The following is a 12382-nucleotide window of genomic DNA, read 5'->3' as shown; positions in this document are numbered from 1 at the left end:
TTTTTCTTCTTAGCCTAACCTATCTTTCATTTCTTTAATGAAATAAATTAAATTTTAAAAAAATTCATGAATTTTTTTAAAATTTTATGAAACTTTTATTTTTATTATTATAATATAATAGTGATTTTCATTCATTTTGAGATATTTAAATATTTTAAACTTTTATATTTAATTAAGTAATAGTGAATTAATAATAACACTTATTATATTATAGATAATTATTGAATAAAAAATTCCATCACTCATTTACATTATTTATTTAAAAAAAAAATTAAATTTTATTAAGAAAATTACAACATTGTTTTTAAAATATTAAGATTTTGATATAAAATTTACCAAAATGATGAAAAATTTTCTATTGAGATTTAATTCTTTTGATTTTTTAAAATAACTTTAGAAAAAAAAACTTATTTTTCCTTTATATTTTTTCCATTTGATTGAATAATTTGATATATTATATATTTTTCTTTTATATTAAATTATTTAATTTCCTGGGTGCAAATGGTATCAGAGCCATTTTCTGCTTGAGAACCGAGTGGTGTTACAAGTTGGAACAGTAATTAATCGCAGATTTCGTCCTGACTTAGTTCGGGTTGAATTTCCTGTGAACGGTTGGTCAGCCTGTGATAAGCGGTGTTTAAGGGCAGAAGGAGCGTAAGTCCCGTGTTAATCCGCTTGTGGTGGTCCCTGTTCAGGAAATTATCTGTATTGATTAAGGATAAAATTGTGATTATTTTATGTGACAATGAGTAATATTATTAGGAGATTAAGTAGAAATAGTTCTTCCAGATCTCTTAGGTCTAATAATAGTTCTACATCTTCATCAGTTAATTCTACACATACATCACTTGCACAAGATATTGTCAATAGTCAAGAAATAAATGTAGCACAAATAGAAAATCAATTACATAATTGGTCAATTCCTCACATGAAAATTAATACAATATATCAACAAGGAAATTTTGAAATTAGTCAAAATTATTCAATAAAAACTGAAGAAAAAACTATATCCCTTAATCAAAATTTAGAAAGTCTTCAATTATTGAGTCAAAACTCTATTAATCATCATAGGAAGAAATTTAATTATATTCATATAGGATTAGTTCAAGTTGCAATAAAACCTTTGTTTCGTCTAGGACTAGATATTCCTGTTTTTGTTTGTTTAAGAGACGCTAGGTCAACAAGATTTACTGATTCTGTCCTTAGCATGATTGATTCAAACCTTGCCAATGGTCCCGTTTATTTTAATTGTTTTCCAAACTTTTCCATGAATATAAATGACCCAAGTATTCTTTCAAGTTTAACCCTAAACATTAAAACCAAAAATATGAATTTTGTAGAAGAAGCTCAAACTATAACAATAATTTATAGGATATATTATAAAGTCATGACAACCCAATTAAATCCTAGAGCTGTATGTCAATCTGTCAAAGATGAAACATTATTATTACAATATAATCCTAATAATACTCAAGCCTTTGTTCCTAAAAAATTAAAATGGAATGAAATTACTCAAGGAGGTCAATGGGAATTAAAAGATTTAACTCTTCCAAAACCAATTAAACCTTTAACAACTTCTTCAAAAATTATACAACATACAGATGGTACTATTCAAGTAGAATTTAGTTCAGCTTCTAGATATTCATTTAGTCAAGATTTCATATCTGCAAGACCTTCTACTTCAAATCCTAGCCTAAATGGTGTTGATTTTACTCCAAAAATTCCTATTCCTGTATATCAGCAACAAGAATCTCCTCCTGTGTCTCCTACTCATTCTGATATGTATCCAAATCAAGTCAATATTATTCATAAGAAAAATTATAAAAAGACTCCTTTTACTCCTAATATAGAATGAATAAAATCATATTATTTTTCCCCTTATAATAATACTAAAAGAGCTTATTTTCAATCATTTCCTCCTCAAACTAGAAATGCATTAAGAAAACGTTATGAAGAATACATGAATCAAAAGAAAATTACTATTCCTTTTTTCTATTGGTTTTTCAAACTTAAAAAACAAAGAAAACAAATTATAACTTTAAGAGACAAAGAAGGACATCAATTAGCAATAAAACATTCAGAATATGCTCAAAAAAGAATTTTAACAATAACTTCAGAATTAGGTTCACAACCACCCTTAATTAATCATCAATTTAATTTTAACAATAATTCAATCTCTGCATCACCCTTCAAAATTCCAAGAACCAAAGATGAACAAAGTCCCATAATCTATAAGGATATTAGACAAGTTCAACAACAATTAAATTATACAAATCATTCTCTTCAACATCTAAATCAACAAACAACAAAAATTTCTAAATTTTTGTTTTCTTCTACCCCGGGAGGGAAGATAGGAGAAACATAAACATTATCATCAAAATCCTTAAAAATTTCCTCAACTTTATCAGCATCATCATCTTTATCATCATCATCATCTAAATCTCTAGAACAACCTTTCATTATTCCGATAAATGCTGCAAAATCTAATATTCAATTATCCTCACCAGCAGAAACAATATTAAAAGAAATACAAATTAGATTAGACAAACTCAATATTAACGGTATTAAGAATCAAATTCAAACTATAACAAAAAGAAAACCAGAAATAAATAAATTAGAAGAACAATTCAAAATGTCTCCCGATTCAATAGAAAACCCTCCTGCAACAGTCAATGCAATTTCTAATGATTTTGTAAGTAGAAAAAATTATTATTCAAAACCCTCTTTTCCTGACGTTCAATTAGAAGATAGAAATTATCAATTAGCTGCTAGTTATGATGGTAGTAGTTTTTATGAATGGAATATAGATGGAATGAGTGAACATCAAATAATTAATTTACTTCATGAAATGATGATGGCCGCTAATGCTTATAGAATCAAAACCAGTAATTCTGACTTTCATGCTGCCGGTGCCTTAGTAATAGGATTCACTGGTTTACTTAAAGGATGGTGGGATCATTATTTGAGTCAAAATGATAGAGAATACATATTAAATGCAAAAAAGATAATAGTTAAAGAAGAAGGAACATCAGTCCAAACATATGAAGAAGATGTTGTCAATACACTAATATTTGCAATAACAAAACGTTTCATAGGAGATCCAGTTTATTTTCAAGAAAGAACTTCTGAAATCCTTAATAATCTTAGATGCCCAACACTTCAAGATTTCAAGTGGTATAAAGATATGTTTTTGGTCAAAGTTATGACAAGACATGATTGTGGAAGTCATTATTGGAAAGAAAAATTTATATCAGGTTTACCCACTTTATTTGCAGAAAAAGTTAGACAAAGGATAAGAAATATTCATAATGGTAGAATTCCTTACGAGTCATTAACATATGGAGAATTAATTACTTTTGTCAATAATGAAGGATTAACCCTTTGTACAGATCTTAAATTAAAGAGTCAAATGAAAAAAGAAAAACAAGATAGTAAAAAAGAATTAGGAAAATTTTGTTCTTATTATGGTTATGATTCAATAGTTGCCTCTTCAAAAAGAAAAAATAAACAAAATAAAATAAAAAGTAAAAAACCATACATAGAGTCAAAATTTCAAAAGAAGTTTGTAAAATCTACTCCTAATAAATCAAAAGCTTCAAATAAAACAACTTTAAAAAAAAAAACACCAACATGTTATAAATGTGGAAAAGTAGGACATTACTCAAGAGACTGTCAATTAGAAAACAAGATTAATTCATTAGAAATAAGTGATAAACTTAAAAATCTAATGATAGGATTAATGATTGATAAAGAAAATGAAGAATCAAGTGAAAATTATGATTCAGAAGAAGAAGACAATCAAATACTAATAACACAAGAAAAATCAAGTGATGAGTCAAACACAAAAGAAGAATCAGATAATCAAAAGGATTGTGATGGTATTTGTGCATGCTCATATAAATCAATAAATGTGATTTCAAAATATTCAACAACTCATGTTAACATCATTATTAGAAAATATGTGCCTCTCATAAACTCAATATATTTTCAAATTTGGTATGATAAAGACAAAATCATTAGATATTTGTTTTATTCTTCAATAGAGATACTAATATTTGAATTTTGTCTACAGATGGAGCAAGAAAGAATTACATTTGGGAAATTTACTCTTCCAGTAATTTCTAAATGTAATCTGTCATTCCGAATTCATAAAGACATAGAAGGATTAAACAGATCACAAAAATGCATTTTAGACAATCTCTAGAATGCAAAAAGTGATATTCAAAAGTTGGAAGCTTTAAATGCCTTATCTTTCCATTTTAAACAGCTAAATGATAAATTAGAAAGTTTTTCTAACCCTTCAAGTTCTGATATACATTGCACCCCAATGGATACAGATCTTGAAAATTTCATTTGCAGGGAAAAAGCAGGAGAATCCAAAAATGCACTTTCAAAAGATTTTCAAAATGAATTTCAAAAAGAACTTTCAAAACCAAATGAAGATTCAAAACTTTCTCAGGAAAGCCAAGAATGTCAAATTTCCAGATTTTCATTTTTCAAGTTGAAAAATTTGGACCTTCTTGAAAACATTAGATAGATGATCTATGAAAAGGCTAAAGCTACAGGGGAAGCAAAGCAAGAGCATATTATGCAATTCCTTGCTGACTGTAGCACTTTTGGAATTCCTATTCAAGGGATGAGCTTCACTTGGATTTCTTATTATGACAGCACTTATAATCATTGTCCAAAGATCGATCCCTTGTGTAAGGAAATTCCATTAGAAAGGCATGACTGTAAGTGTGCTCTTACTTACAGTATTTGCAAAGCCAACATTGACCTAGACAGTTATAAACCAATAATCATTAAATTCAACAATGAGTCAATAGAGCTAACTCCTTCTCTTCTTATGGATTATGGAGTTCTTTATCAATTGATTTTCTCTCATCCTGATCAAACCGATGGATTTATAAGAAAATTAGCAGTCTGTGTTTTAAACGCCTTCATCAGAGATTTTAAAGCAGTTGAACTCATCATAGAAAGTAAACCTCCTGAATGGTCAAATGATGGAGGAGTTTACCCTGCTCAACATCTCATTCTTCTCAAAGCCAATCAAAGAAAATACCAATTGTTCGGTACAAAGAGCCCTTGGCCTTGTACTAAATTTACCCTCAAAAAGCAAATCAGACATTGGAGGTCAAGAATGATTTCAAGAAACCTTGATGCTGAGATTTATAGTTCTTCTAACTATAATCTCATCTCTGAAGACAACAATAAAAAAATCATTTCTTCAATCTACCTTCTAGAAGTCCCTCTTCTTTTTCAAACTCAATTTACTTATCTTGTGGATAAGTACAAAAAAGAATATGTCCTTGAAGAAGAAGCCAGAAGAACTTTTGAAAAATATCTCTTAGAAATGCTCAATTAAGAGATATCAAGAATCTTTTGTACATTTGTAATTATCTAGTGTAAAAAAAAAAAAAAAAAGTATGTAAAGTCTGCAGATGTAAAAAGAATGCAGAGATAAAAAAAAAAAAAAAAAAGGTGAATAGTGAATTTCGTCTTTTACTATGACTCAAAAGTAAAAAGCAAGAAGGTGACTCATTACCCATGTGATGAAATGAAGAAGAAGAAAAGAACCTTACCTCCTGCAATCTCCATACACGTGGAAGAAATCAAAGGCACAATGCCTTCCTGAAGCTCAAAGCCTCTGCTATAAATAGAGTTTGAAGGCTCCTTCCTGAGGCAAAGTTCAGAAAGGGAAAAAGAGAGTTAAGCGAGAGTTTGAGAAAGCTCCTTAAGAGTTCAAGAGCTTGAAAAAAGTTAGAAAAAATATTAGAGAGTTCAAAAATTCTGAGAGTTAAAAAATTTTCTCTTGTAATTTTCTTTTTGAGTTCGAGTCATCCCTCTGCTGTCAACAACCTGTAGTCATCAACTCTCTGTAAATCAAGGTATATTTCAATAAACAAAATTTTCAGATTCAAATATTTCTGTTATTATGCTTAAATTTCTGTGATAAATTAGACAGTATTAGACATTAAATATTTCTGTTTTTATGCTTGGAGATAATTAAACAGAATTAATTACTGCGTGCATGAACTGTTGTATGTCCTGGGTGCAAATATTGAATAAAAAATTCCATCACTCATTTACATTATTTATTTAAAAAAATTAAATTTTATTAAGAAAATTACAACATTGTTTTTAAAATATTAAGATTTTGATATAAAATTTACCAAAATGATGAAAATTTTTCTATTGAGATTTAATTCTTTTGATTTTTTAAAATAACTTTAGAAAAAAACTTATTTTTCCTTTATATTTTTTCCATTTGATTGAATAATTTGATATATTATATATTTTTCTTTTATATTAAATTATTTAATTTAATCTATATGTTATTTTCTATCTTTAGAAACAAAAAATAATAATAAGTTTTACAAATATATAATGGTTTTTAAAAACGAATGAAAAATATAATTTTTAACAACATTGAAAAAATAAAAGCTAATCTTAAAAGAGAAAAACACCCAATAGGGGAGTGAATTGGGTTTTTAAAAAATTATTTTTGAATACAATAAATTTAAGCACAAGAAAAGCAAATATAAAGAGATAGAGTTAGAGAAATCAAACTCATATTTTATAGTGGTTCGGCACTTTCTTGCCTACGTCCACTCTCCTCAAGCTCCTAACTGTATAAGGGTTCCACTAACTTGAAACTTCAACCAAGCTTCCAATCACTTTTACACTTGGATTTCGGCTCCAATGGGCTCTTACACAATCTCTTCAAATTTCAACTCACTTGAAAACTTTAACACTCAATTAACAAATATGAATCTCTCAACCTAGCTCAACAAAGTCTCAAATACAACTCAAGGCTAGGATGGATCACAAAGATGCACTAAAAAATGTGCAAATGAAGATTTAATGCACCAAGAAAGGAGTGAGAGCTTTTAAGGCAAAAACGAGTGGGTAGACAAATAAATGCAGGTGTTCTCTTACTCATAAATGAAGTAGAACTCTCTATTTATATGTTTCTAATCTCGAGAGCCAAGAAAACCAAAAAGCAGCTTCAACCAGTCAAGCTGGGGGTCGACCGGTTCACTAGTCGTTTGAGCATTTAATGCTTGGCAGGTAACTGTTACCCTCGACTAGACCTCGATCAGGAAGGTAGATCTCTCGACAGGGAAGAAAAGGCTACTGGAAGAGATAGTGTATTTTTGTTCCTCTCAACTGGACCTCGACCGGGAAGAGGGAACTGATCAACCAGTACCCTTAGCCAATTGAGCCGATTGGCTAGTGTCTCAACCGGTTCACATTTTTTGACCCAAAAACCTATCTTTTTCTGTTATTTTCTCTTCTAACACTTAGGCAAGGTCTTTAGGTAAATTAATATGCCAATTTTGAAACGTTTTGCCTAAGGTACATTTGATAAAACTTGGGTTTTGATGAAAATGTAACTTTAAAGAATAAATCGAGTTTTTCAAAAATGCATGAAATGATATGTAAATCCCAAGTGCACTCATGCATTCATCTTACATTTATTTCCTATAATTAAAGGTCTTCCAAAAGTTTTGATTTTGCATCAATTAGGCCCTATGATGAATTTCCAAATTAATACCTGAAATTTTTTATAATTCAAACCAATTAGTAACTTAATCATAGTTTGTTATCATCAAAACCTTATTAAGAGAACCCTTGGGCTAACAAACATAATATAAGTCAATTATTTTTTCATAAGAATTTTTTAATTTAATATAAAATTTTTATTTTATTTTATTTTATTTTTTTTAAATGAGATCTCTTCCCAACATATGGAAAGGAAGCAATAGAGATTAAAGAAAAGGAAAACACACACAAAAAGGAAAAAAAAAAAGATTTTTTTTTCAGCAGAGGAGGTTTCTGGAAGTTGATATATACGCATGAAAAAAAAAAAAGAACTCAAATGGAAAGCAAGAGATTTTTTTTTGGATTGTTTTCTTGGAAAAATAAGAACAAAGGTTTCATGGATTTTTTTAAGGATTTTGGATGTGAACAATAGTAGGAAGAAGCGATTGCAATTGAGACTATCCAAGTATCCTTCTTGTTACTCTTTGTATTCTGACTCATCTTCGATTCCTTATTTTGGTTGTTTCCAAAACATTCAATTTTTATTGTTTGGGTGTGGATGGTAAAGGCCACAAGTTGCTCTATTGAAATTGGTTGTTTACTTGTTTGCTCTGTTTTGATTTTCCTTTTTTTTTTAATGCTATTAATGTCTTCTAAAAATGATTCATATATGACTCCATCATTTAATTCGATCATGCCCTATTTATGTTCAAATCCTATACTAAAATTGTTTCCCTGTCCTAAGCCCATGGATTGAAACATGAAATTGTGGCTTTTGTTGATTTTTTTTTTCACTTTTTGTTTTCCTCTATTTCTGGCCCATATCCCAACAAGTTTCATTCCCATTCTTCAAAATTTGCTCTTTGTTTTTTAATTGAAAACTAAAGATTGTGTGAAGGAAAACATTCTTTTTCTGCACGTGAAGAATGTATTGGGAACTCTTATCGAAGATGTGTCAGAATCATCAGATGACACAGATGCCATCACAAGAAGGCTATCAATTCCCATTTGAGTTCCTGACCAGTGTTTCTTAAAACATGTTTGACCTCATCAAAAAGTTTAAAATATTTCTGAATGGTATTGAGATGATTGAGAAATAGAGTTTTTCAGAAAGTTTGAAGTGGAAAAGTTTGATCCAGCAAGTTAATTTAAACATAATGTGTTATTCCAAATCCTAAATCTTTCTAAGCCTTTTGATACTATTGTTGTGGTTCTAAAGACTAGGAACTCGATGCAACCTAGGCCATTTAGCTTCAGTAATAGTTCTAAACAGTTCTACAAAGGGGCACATGAATCAGAAAGCAAGGAAAATTACTTGTTAGCCTATGTCAGCAGCGAGTTCCGAGATATGGTAATATCAAGAACATAAAAAAGAAGTTCCTTTGCAGTTGAAGATTCTTTCCCTTCAACTGATATAACAAGGTTGTTATCTTTGGCATGAACATCATCAACTCCAGGTATGAGGTGGAAGGAAAATTTAAAAAGGTGTAGGAGAATGACTTAAATGGTGGAATGAAAAGCATAGTAAGAGAATGAGAGTAGAATAAAAGGAAGAGCTAAGGAGTTTTTAGCCAAGGAGGAGGATTTGTTATTTCTCTCCATGTGGCTAGCCATTTCTTGAAAGGTTGAAACTAGCGGAAGTCTTCAAGTTTAAAGGCTTGGCACATAGTTGTGAAAGGCATGCCTAAGGCACGCCTAAGCTCTAGGCGGCACGACGTGATGCTTTGATGCCTTGCCTAAAGGCAGGTGACACCCCTTCACAAAGGCATCGCTTAGACGTGCAAGGCGTGATGCGGTCCATAAGTGCGTTTCGATCCCCTATCTCCTTCTTCTTCTTCCTCTCTTGCTTCTTTTTCTTTTTCTTTTTCATCATCTTCTTCTTGTTGTTCTTCTTTTGGTCTTCTTCTTCAATGACGGGTTACAGAGGGTAGAAGAGAAGCCTTTTTTTTGTGAGACCAAAACAACATCATTTGGTCCATGTTCTTTTAAAAAAAAATAGGATCTATAATGACATCATTTTGGCCCTGATTTTTTTTTTTTTTTTAGCCCCCTTTTCTGGTTGTTTTCAACCCAATAACACCCCCAAAATTTTTCTTAGCCTCTGTTGTACTATAAAGAAGCGAAGAAGACGAAAAAGATGAGGAAAAATAAGAAAAAAATAGACGTACCTTTCTGAGACCTTGGTATTTTTCTCTTTTCTTCAATTTTTTGCATTTTTTTTTCTGTTATTGTCTCATAACTCTCATAGCATTTTTTTAAAAATAAATATTGTATTTTGACATGAAAATTTTACTAAATAAAAATAACCAAATAAAAGACACTCTCATGTGCATATTTTTTGTTAATATAATACGCATATTTATTTTTTTATTTTCTTAATTTAATTATAATTATTTTATTGTAGCATTGATAATTTGTTTGCAAGATGGATAACGAGAGTGAAACTCAAGTGGACTCTAGTGCAAATGGAAAAAGAAATCCTGAATGGAAGTATGCTCGTTTGCCAAATGAAAAATATTTGAACACCATCATATGAATTTTTTGTGATAAAGTAACCAAATGGGGCATAAATAGACACAAACAACATCTTGTTGGTGGATATAAAAATGCTAAAAAGTGTAGAAAATGTTCAGAACATGTTAGAGAATAAATGGAAGAGTATATGGGAAGCAAAAATGTTAATGAAGATTTGTTTGGTTTAGAATATGAAGATTTTAGTGAGGAGATTAATAGTAGAATGAATGTCACCAAGATATCTAGTGGAGGTAGTAACCGAGGAGGAAGTAGTAGTAGAATGTTTTCTTCAAAAAAACCAAGACAAAAAGGTCTCATGGATCATTTTTTTCCACTCCTAATGCAAAGATGGTTGTTTAAAATTGAAAGAAGGGGAAGATGAATCAAACTACTATCAATGATGCCTACAAAAAGGAAGCAAGAGAAAGAATTTGTATGCTTATCACAAGGTGGATGTATGAGGTTGTTATTCCATTTAATGTAATCACATAACCAAGTTTTCAACCAATGATTGAGGCTATTGGCCAATATGGTGTGGGTATGAAGGGACCAACTCTTCATGAGGTAAGAGTTACTAACCTCAAGAAAGAATTGGCTCTTACAAAAGATTTGATGAAGGATCATATGGTGGAATGGAAAAAAAATGAATGTTCAATTATGTCGAATGGATGGACCGATAGGAAAAAGAGAACTTTTGTGAACTTTTTAGTTAATTGTTCAAAGGGAACCATGTTTATGCAATCCATTGAGGAGAATGTTATTCAAGTTATAACAGATAATCACTCAAATTATGTGATGGCAAGTAATAAATACTATTTCTTGAATTTTTATTTAATTTTAAAATTTGAATTATTTATCTTCAGAACTTATGTAAATTTATTATCTACAATGTCACGTAAGGAGGTTGTTATAATTAAAGCACCCGCATTTGTATTGGACACCATGTGTTGCACATTGTCTTGACTTGATGTTGAAAGATATTGGAAAGTTATCAAACATCAAGAGGACATTGGAGAGGGATATATCACTAAATGGATATATTTATAATCGCTCAAGGCTACTCAACATGATGAGGTGGTTTACTAGACAAAGGGAAATGCTTAGGCTTGCTAAGACTTGGTTTGCAACTACTTTCATCACATTATTGCGATTGCATGAACAAAAAAAACAACTTGAGGAAGATGTTTACAAGTTCAGATTGGTCAGATAGTAAATGGGAAAAAGATTAGAAGGGGAGAACTATAGTCAACATAGTTCTAATGTCTTCATTTTGGAACACTATTATGTTTTGCTTAAGGGTTTTGGGTTCCCTTGTTTGTGTGCTTCATTTGGTTGATGGTGAAAAAAAAAACTCTAATGGATACATTTATGAGGCCATGAATAAATCTAAGGATACAACTGTGAGAAGTTTCAATGGAAATGAAGAGAAGTACAAAGAAATCTTCAAAATCATTGATAAGAGGTGGAAGATTCAGCTTCATCGACCTTTGCATGCAGCAGGGTACTTTTTGAACCCAAAATTCTTCTATGATAAACCAAAAATAGAGCATGATGCAGAGATTATGAGTGATTTGTATAAATGCATCTTACGGCTAACAAGAGACCCTGCTAAGCAAGAAAAAGTTGTGGCCGAAGTGAGTTTGTACACAAATGCCCAAGGACTATTCGGGAATGAGTTAGCTACTAGGACAAGGAAGACTAGAGCACTAGGTTAAGTATTTAGTTTTGTTTATTTAAATGATTAGATTGTATTTTTGCTAAAATAGGTGAATTGTTTCACTAAATTGTTAATATCTATACTACAACTAAATGGTGGGCTACATATGGAGCTTTAGCTCCAAATTTGCAAAGGTTTGCAATGAAAGTCCTCAAACCTAACATGCAGTGCATCGGGTTGTGAATGGAATTGGAGCATCTTTGAAAATGTAAGTGACCAAAATAATTACAAGTAATAGTCTAATAAAGTCTTGAAAGTAACTTAAAAGTTAAAACTTTAAAATATATTTCTGAGCTTATAAATTTTTGTAGATTCATAGCAAGAAGAGAAATAAGTTAGATCATCAATGCTTGAATGATTTGGTATACATAAAGTACAATCGAGTCTTGAAGAGAAGATACAATGAACGTAACACCATTGACCCAATTTCCTTGAAAGATATAAATGATAGCAATGAATGGTAGATAGGAAAAATGGAATATGAGGATTCTCATGGAGGTGCACATGATGATTTTGTATTTGATGATGATAATTTGACATGGGGTGATATTGCTAGAGCTACTGGAGCTGAGGAGGCTAGGTTTGATACTAGAGCTAGAGCAAGCT

The sequence above is a fragment of the Vitis riparia genome, chromosome 16, assembly GCF_004353265.1.
Source record: "Vitis riparia cultivar Riparia Gloire de Montpellier isolate 1030 chromosome 16, EGFV_Vit.rip_1.0, whole genome shotgun sequence".
Taxonomy (NCBI): Eukaryota; Viridiplantae; Streptophyta; class Magnoliopsida; order Vitales; family Vitaceae; genus Vitis; species Vitis riparia.
This window is presented reverse-complemented; position numbering follows the sequence as displayed.